The 6,908-nt window shown below is 37.0% G+C and overlaps 1 protein-coding gene across 1 annotated transcript in view; it reads left to right on the top strand.

The window, feature by feature from the left end:
- LOC104412375 (sodium channel protein type 5 subunit alpha-like) overlaps positions 1-6,908 on the top strand; it is a gene marked incomplete at its 3' end in the record, with an annotated part of 23,570 nt that overhangs the window by 16,141 nt on the left and 521 nt on the right. The gene's annotated exons all lie outside the window — the stretch shown is intronic.

The following is a 6,908-nucleotide window of genomic DNA, read 5'->3' on the forward strand; positions in this document are numbered from 1 at the left end:
AATCAGTATTTTACCACAGATCTAATAGCTTTTTCATAGCTTTTTATCTCCCTTGTTAGTTTTTCTTAAACTAATAAATAATATCTACTATTAAGTAATTCATGCAGAGATGAGTCCGTTGAGGACTAACTATGTGGCAATACTTTCTTGCCAAGCATTATCTATGGACAGGTCTCATTCAGCCTCAGTGTTTAACATCTCCAACCTGCATGACAAGGTAGAGAAGATAGCAAAAAACATGCATGGTAGATCCTATCGGTGATAATCCTGAACAGATGTTGGCAATTACATGTCAAAAATATTCAAAACGTCAAGAGACCTGCTCAGAATCTCACACATAGCTCTTTAAAGTTAGGAAGGCTTTTCCAACCTTTATTATGCACATCTACACTGTAGTATAAATCTAAACTAATTCAGTGGGGTAAACTTACAGGGACATGTATTAACACCAGCACACACATGGAGTATAAACTAGAAATGGGAATTCTGGAACTGAGGTGTTGTAGGGCTTACTTCCTCATTCCAACATCAAAGTAACAAAAATCAGTGAAATTACTGAAAGAGCAAGGTACTTTTCATTGAAAGTGTATGTCAAAATACAACTTTTAAAGAATACTTTTAAGATGTTCATTCATTAGGTCTGGTATTCCTTGAAATCAGTTCCTGTCTTAGTTTTTCACTTCAAGTTTACAAAGAATAATCTGTTAGCAGAGAGGGTTTCTCTCTGATCAAATTTCCATTGTGAAAGGATTTTCTTTTTTTTCCTTGGGAAACAGAAAGTTGGGCACAGTTTTACAGATCATGTGGGATAGTAATGGCTAATCAGAATGAAAACCAGGGTTTCCTGGTTTCCTTTGCTAGCAATTCAAAGATTAACTTGGAGGGACAGCCATCTCCAGGGGACACCTTTCACTTTCCATCTTGTCTTAAGCTTAAGCCTCTTCAGAGCAGAGCCTGTCAATTTATATACATAGCGATTTATGCTGTCCTATATCAGAGTTGGATCTGAACCTTCTTTCGCATCAAATGATAAATTTTGGCTGGTTTTCATTAAAAAAAAAAAAAAAAAAAAAAGAGTTGAAATTCAGAAATACTTACTTTAAAAATACACCAAAGCCCTTCAGTGGTATCAAACACTGAGTTTTTATGTTTGTCTGTTAATAGGAAGAAAAAAAAGAGAGGATTATTATTTATTAAAGCAATACATAATAACTCACATTCTCTTTTTTTTTTTTTTTTTTTCTTTCTGACTATGTGGTTAGTTCTTTGATAACTACATTTTTAGGCACTAGTAACTAAATTATTTGCTGACATAACTGCATGAAGTTATGCTAATAGAATATCCAGCCTTAGATTTTGTTGTCAAGATTACCTGTGCCCTGAGTGTATTTAAATTACAGATGTGAAGAGCTACAAAGTGCCCCAGAACACCTAGCTACCTGTAAAACACAGCTAAGTTTGGTTTTAATGCTAAAAGATAATTTCAGAGGAATGAGTTCATTTTTCAGTTAGCCACATATATTCTAAAAGAAACATTAGGCATGATGCTGTGATTTATTTGGAGATCAGTCTCAGTTTTTAGTAATAACATAGGCTTATGGTGAGATGAAATATTTTTCCACAATAGGCTTAAAAAATGAAAAGATGATGAACACTAATATCTTTCATGAGATTTTTGGGTTCAACTGCTAGAAAGGGGAGAAGTTTGTTATTTTTGCTTTCTCTTTTGCATCTTAGGTGAAAAATGCTGAGATGTATTCTCCTTTTCAGATTTCTAAGCTTTTTCTCAATAAAATTGATCAGGCTTTTCCATCAGGTAGTTGTATTTGCACAAACATACTTGGCCTCAGCATGCTCAGTGAAATTGCTTACCGAAAGTAACAGGCCAGCTCCTCCGTGGTGTAAGGCTGCTGTCCAGCAAAGCACTTAGAGGCTGGTTTTCAAAGGCATTCTGCTTCACTGGAAATCAATGAGTTTCACTATTGACTCCAGAGGGAGTCAGTAAAGCTAACAATTAGTGCTTTTAAAAATCTCACCCTACCTTTAATGCTTGGCTCTAAGTGCGCAAGCAGGCACAGGGATGTTTAGGGGACATGAACGCTCAGGATTCAACAAGATCTAAACTCACAGAATCCATTCCCCTGGCCTAAGGCTGTGTTTAGTATACCTCAGACCTGGCATGATATTTATTGCCTGACTCGTTCTAACAATCCTTCAAAGATGGAGGTCTCAGGATCTTCCTGAGAAGTCTGTTCCAGCACCTCATTTCTCTTGCCATTAGATGATTTGCCCTGGGAGGACCGATTCGGATGGAGATTCAGCAACATCCTTCATGGATCCCCTCAATTTTCCCTTTTCTGCACTAAACACACCCATTTCTTTCTGTTTGCCCGTTGCCTATGTTACCAAGAGAAAGTAAGCTTTGTACAGTAGCTGGATATCTGTTTATCCAGACTCATTAAAAGAAAAAAGTTTTTAATTTCTTCATATATCACTTATGTTCAGGTGCTTAGAAATAAGTATCATTTTCTCTATGGGAGCATAAAATCTTGAACTCTCTGTGATTTTATTTATTAATTAGCATCTTGCACGTTACCATGGCAACTGGATTCATTTGTTTGCAGTCTAGATGGGAACCATGGTCAGCAGCAGCAGAACCCACTGAAGTCACTCATTTGTCTCCCGTTGCCAGCATATCTGAGTCCCCTTGTGCTCAGTAGGATCCCTTCCCATGACAATAGAAGGTCTGAATCATAGTTTACCTGCATGTAAATCACCAATGTTTTTGATAACTACTAATTGAGGTAATACAAAGTTCTGAGGTACATACTCCTATGCCTCCCCTATCAAAAACCTGTAAAATGCAGGCCATCATCATCGCCAGGATTTTGTGAAATCCATGTACTCAGAGAAGCTCCACTGCTCTTTCTTAAACTGGCATGTACGTCATGGACATCTCACATAAAATGACAGGATACCAGTGAAAGGTGACCTCATAGAAAATTGGGCCAAGGCACTTTGGGGCCTCATCCAGCTCCTGTTTAAGTTAGTGTGAGTCAAAAGGCTATAAATAGTGCTGTGAATGTTATCTGGTACTTTACTGATAGCCAGAACAGAACTCGGAGCACAAGAATTAAGACTGTGTGGAGGAGACGGACCCTCATTCACTGCTTCAATCTCACTGAAGCCCTCCTGCAGAGAGATAAATGTCATACTTCTGATGGGTAAATCACTTAAGTAACTATCCCAGGGGTGAGAAATTTGTGTTTTCCTTGGAGACTGACATGACAGTCACATTTCCGCACAAAGATGGTCTACAGGAATGCTGACAACCATTCAAGTTTGCCAACATGCTATTAAACCCTTTTCTGCCCCACGTCTCAGTGGGTATTAACAAAATACATTCACCAAAAGTGAACTCTTCTCTCCCTACATGCACATGACTCATGCAGACATTTGAAAGACATGTGCATCCTCAGGAGAAGGAGTAGGCTGGGTGAGGGCAATCGTGGTGCAAGTCACACTCTCTTTTTTTTGTTGTTGTTTTTGCTTTTTCTCCCCGCTTGTTTCCAGACTGTGCATGAAAGTGTCTGATGTTCTGTAGGTGATTGCCAACATCTGATATGGATGTCATACTGAATTATGCTAATACTTTCTCACATCGTGTAGAAGGAATGGATGGTGTTTTGGGATCTTGCCATTTCTCATTGTTTGGTGTTGCTTGCATTTTCTATGGTCTCTGATTTGCATTTGAAAACTGATTATTTGATTAACCTCCGAATGTGGTAATTTCTACATGCATTAACAGGAACGTTTGGGCCAAATCCTTCTTGCTTTCTGCAGATGTCAGGCTGCCTATACAACCCTCATACTACTGATTTTGGATCTCATGGTGTTTTTCATGTCATGTGAGCAGGATTTCGCCCAGAGGTGTGGAAAGTGTTCAGTGATTCAGGAAAAGCCCGTATTGATTACTCTGTAGGGAGTAATCTATAGACACATTGTCATTAATGGGTGTAGATGTTGCTCAGCTTTGGATCAGATCCTCATTTTTTTCTGCATGCTGCCTGGTTTGATGTTTGACTTGCAAGAATTTAAGTATATGCCTTTAATGCCCCACAAATACTATCTTCTATTAAGCTATATTGCAGTGCTCTCATTGGCACTATTTCAAAGGAGGATTATTTATCTGGAAGATTTAACAGTGCCCTAAATTTGAATACATCTAGCATTGCTTTTACAAAACATGGGATTGATTCAGAGAAATGCAGAGCACCTGCAAGAGGTTCTGGGTGTCCTTATTTCCCCTCAGTCCTTCTGTTTGAGGCACAGAAATTTTAAACAAATGGTGTTTCAAAAACTTTGTTTAGCAGTGAGTTGTGCAAAGCAACTTGATAGACACTACTTAATTTTCTAGGCAAATTTTGTTTTTAAAGGGTGAGAACAATCAGTTGGATTGTAAGTATACCACTCACCAAAATGTTTCCTTGGAAAGTTTTAACAAAGGTCCAGGAGGCAGAGTACAAGTTATTTTTAAATGGTCTTTAATTACAGCAATTGTATCACTGGAGCATTCTTGTCTTAAACTGTTCAGAAACCTGTAAGCTATTATAAAATAAAATTAAAAAAGAAAAAAAAAAAAGAAAGTAAAGCAGAAAGCCTTCTCATAAAGAAATTATTTGATACCTGCATGGAATGAACTTGTAAAACTAATAGTATAGGATTGCTATTCTATGTAAAATCCTAGTAAGTAAATTGGGGAAAGCATGTTTCATGAAATGACCTTGAAATTAACAATACTGGGGCCTCATACTGGAGACAGATAGTCTTTATTGGTGATGGATTTTGTAAGTCTTGTTTCTTAATATTATCCCTGTTCACTTTTGGACTCCCATTGTTCTTGCCCATGTGAATAAGATTAATTAGTGTACTTAGATGATACAAATACAGGCTTCAAGCTTGTATTTGTATTATAAACAAATAAATGTACTGCAGAGATTTCACAGAGGTTACTGCAGTAAAAGAATTTGTGGTTTGGCTTTTTTCCCTTTCTCAAGTCTTGGTTTGCATTTGGATTTCACAAGTTTCACCAGCTTCAGTGAAGAAACATCTGTCCATTCAAAGGACAGCCAATGCTGAGAATCATCAAAAACATTTCAAAATATTAGAAAAAATAAAAAAATACTCTAGTGCATTTTCAAATCAGATTTATTTTTCTCCACCTTGCTACTTGTTTAAGACCTGGCTGTCCTAAAGGTCTAGATAAGGGTAAGACCCCAGGGATTCCTTCAGAATTGGGCTACAAGTTAAAACTACTTTCACTTCAAGTATAAAGTTCACCCAAGGCTAGATTATCAGAAGAGCTATACTTTTTATTTAGGCATCAGAATAGGTAGCCCAATCTACAGATGGACTCAGAAGTTCAAAACTGGCCTTTTTCTCAGTACCTGAAAAGAACTGACTGTATTTGTAAAATCCCTTTCTCGTACGGAGTGAAGATAAATCCAGCTTTTGTCTAATGTTTGTACTGCAATATTTTTTGCTTTATTTTCAAATAGAACAGAGAACTCTCTAAACTCTCCCTCTTTACTATGCCACAGACTAGCTTTAAAGAGGCAAACAAAGAACTTAGTGGAAAAAGGGGACTACCCACACATGATGGGTCAGTCCCTTTTGGTTAAATGGCCATTTTATAGAGGTTAATATCATTCACAGGTTAACCTAATAACGATACCTTATGCAGGTGTGGAATTCCTGCGTTCAGGGACAACTGGACCTGCTGGCCATTCTACCAGTTCATCCTTCTTTAAGGAACTATGATTTCCCCTTACTTTAACCACAGAATATTAAGCAAGACCAAAACTCCATTTTGCCTTCCTAATAGTCCTCAAGTACATTTTCATAGTATTTTAAATTATACGGCGCTAGCTCAGTCTTTGTGGTTAACAGACTCTTAGGGTGGAATTCCAGGGAACTGAGAATTAATGTGTATGATCATATTCAGTGAGCAAATCAATGTGCTTCTGAGTATTGCCCAGGAGAATTCCTCCTGTTTCCTTTTAGCATTTTCCTTTTTCCATTTAACTCGATTTCTCTTACTGCTGTCATACTGGTGACACTGAGCATCAGAAGCACTGATTACTACTTACTGACAAATATAAATACGAAAGAAAAAGCAAAATTGCTACAATTGTGCAACTGATACTAACGTCCAACTACAGCACTCATGTTTAAAATAAAGGTATTTTTTTTAAAAGAGTGGGGTTTGGCGTATTCATGTAATACTCGATCAGCTCAAATAGAGCTGTTCTCCAGGAGCACTTCAAAAGCAAGCGATATCTTTTGAGAAAAGAGTATAATTATTTATATCCATATATTTATAAAATAATAAACTGAAGCTAGTGTTACAGGTGAAACACAGAACTAATTTGTGTGACCCAAGCCTTTGGTGTTTGTAATAAGGTGATTTATCTACACTGGCAGCGTATTATAAAGAAATTAACTTGGCCCAGGTATTGTTGGAGCCTCAGGTTGTTTTACTCAAATAGTTTACACTATGTTTATTTTATTGCCCATATTATTTGTCTTCTTTCTAATCCTAAATTATTGTTGTCTTAAGCAAATGAATTGAAGGCAGAGGAATTACTCATATTAGGACAGCAAGCTGGATTTGGCACTAAAATATGCAAAACAATCAGGGAATAAATAATATTTCCATACCTCTTCATCTGTTTATATGGGGGATAAAGTTATCAGAATCACCTGAGTGATTTGAAAGTAATTCACAATTCAAAGGGATTTAGGCTTTACAGCTTTTCCTGCAGCTCCATGAAAATACAAAAGACATTCCATATTTGCTTTACCTATGAATATTTTTGACTCTCACTGTTCTTCCATCCATCTCTTTC

This window comes from Nestor notabilis, unplaced genomic scaffold (genome assembly GCF_000696875.1).
Source record: "Nestor notabilis isolate BGI_N333 unplaced genomic scaffold, ASM69687v1 scaffold4831, whole genome shotgun sequence".
Taxonomy (NCBI): Eukaryota; Metazoa; Chordata; class Aves; order Psittaciformes; family Psittacidae; genus Nestor; species Nestor notabilis.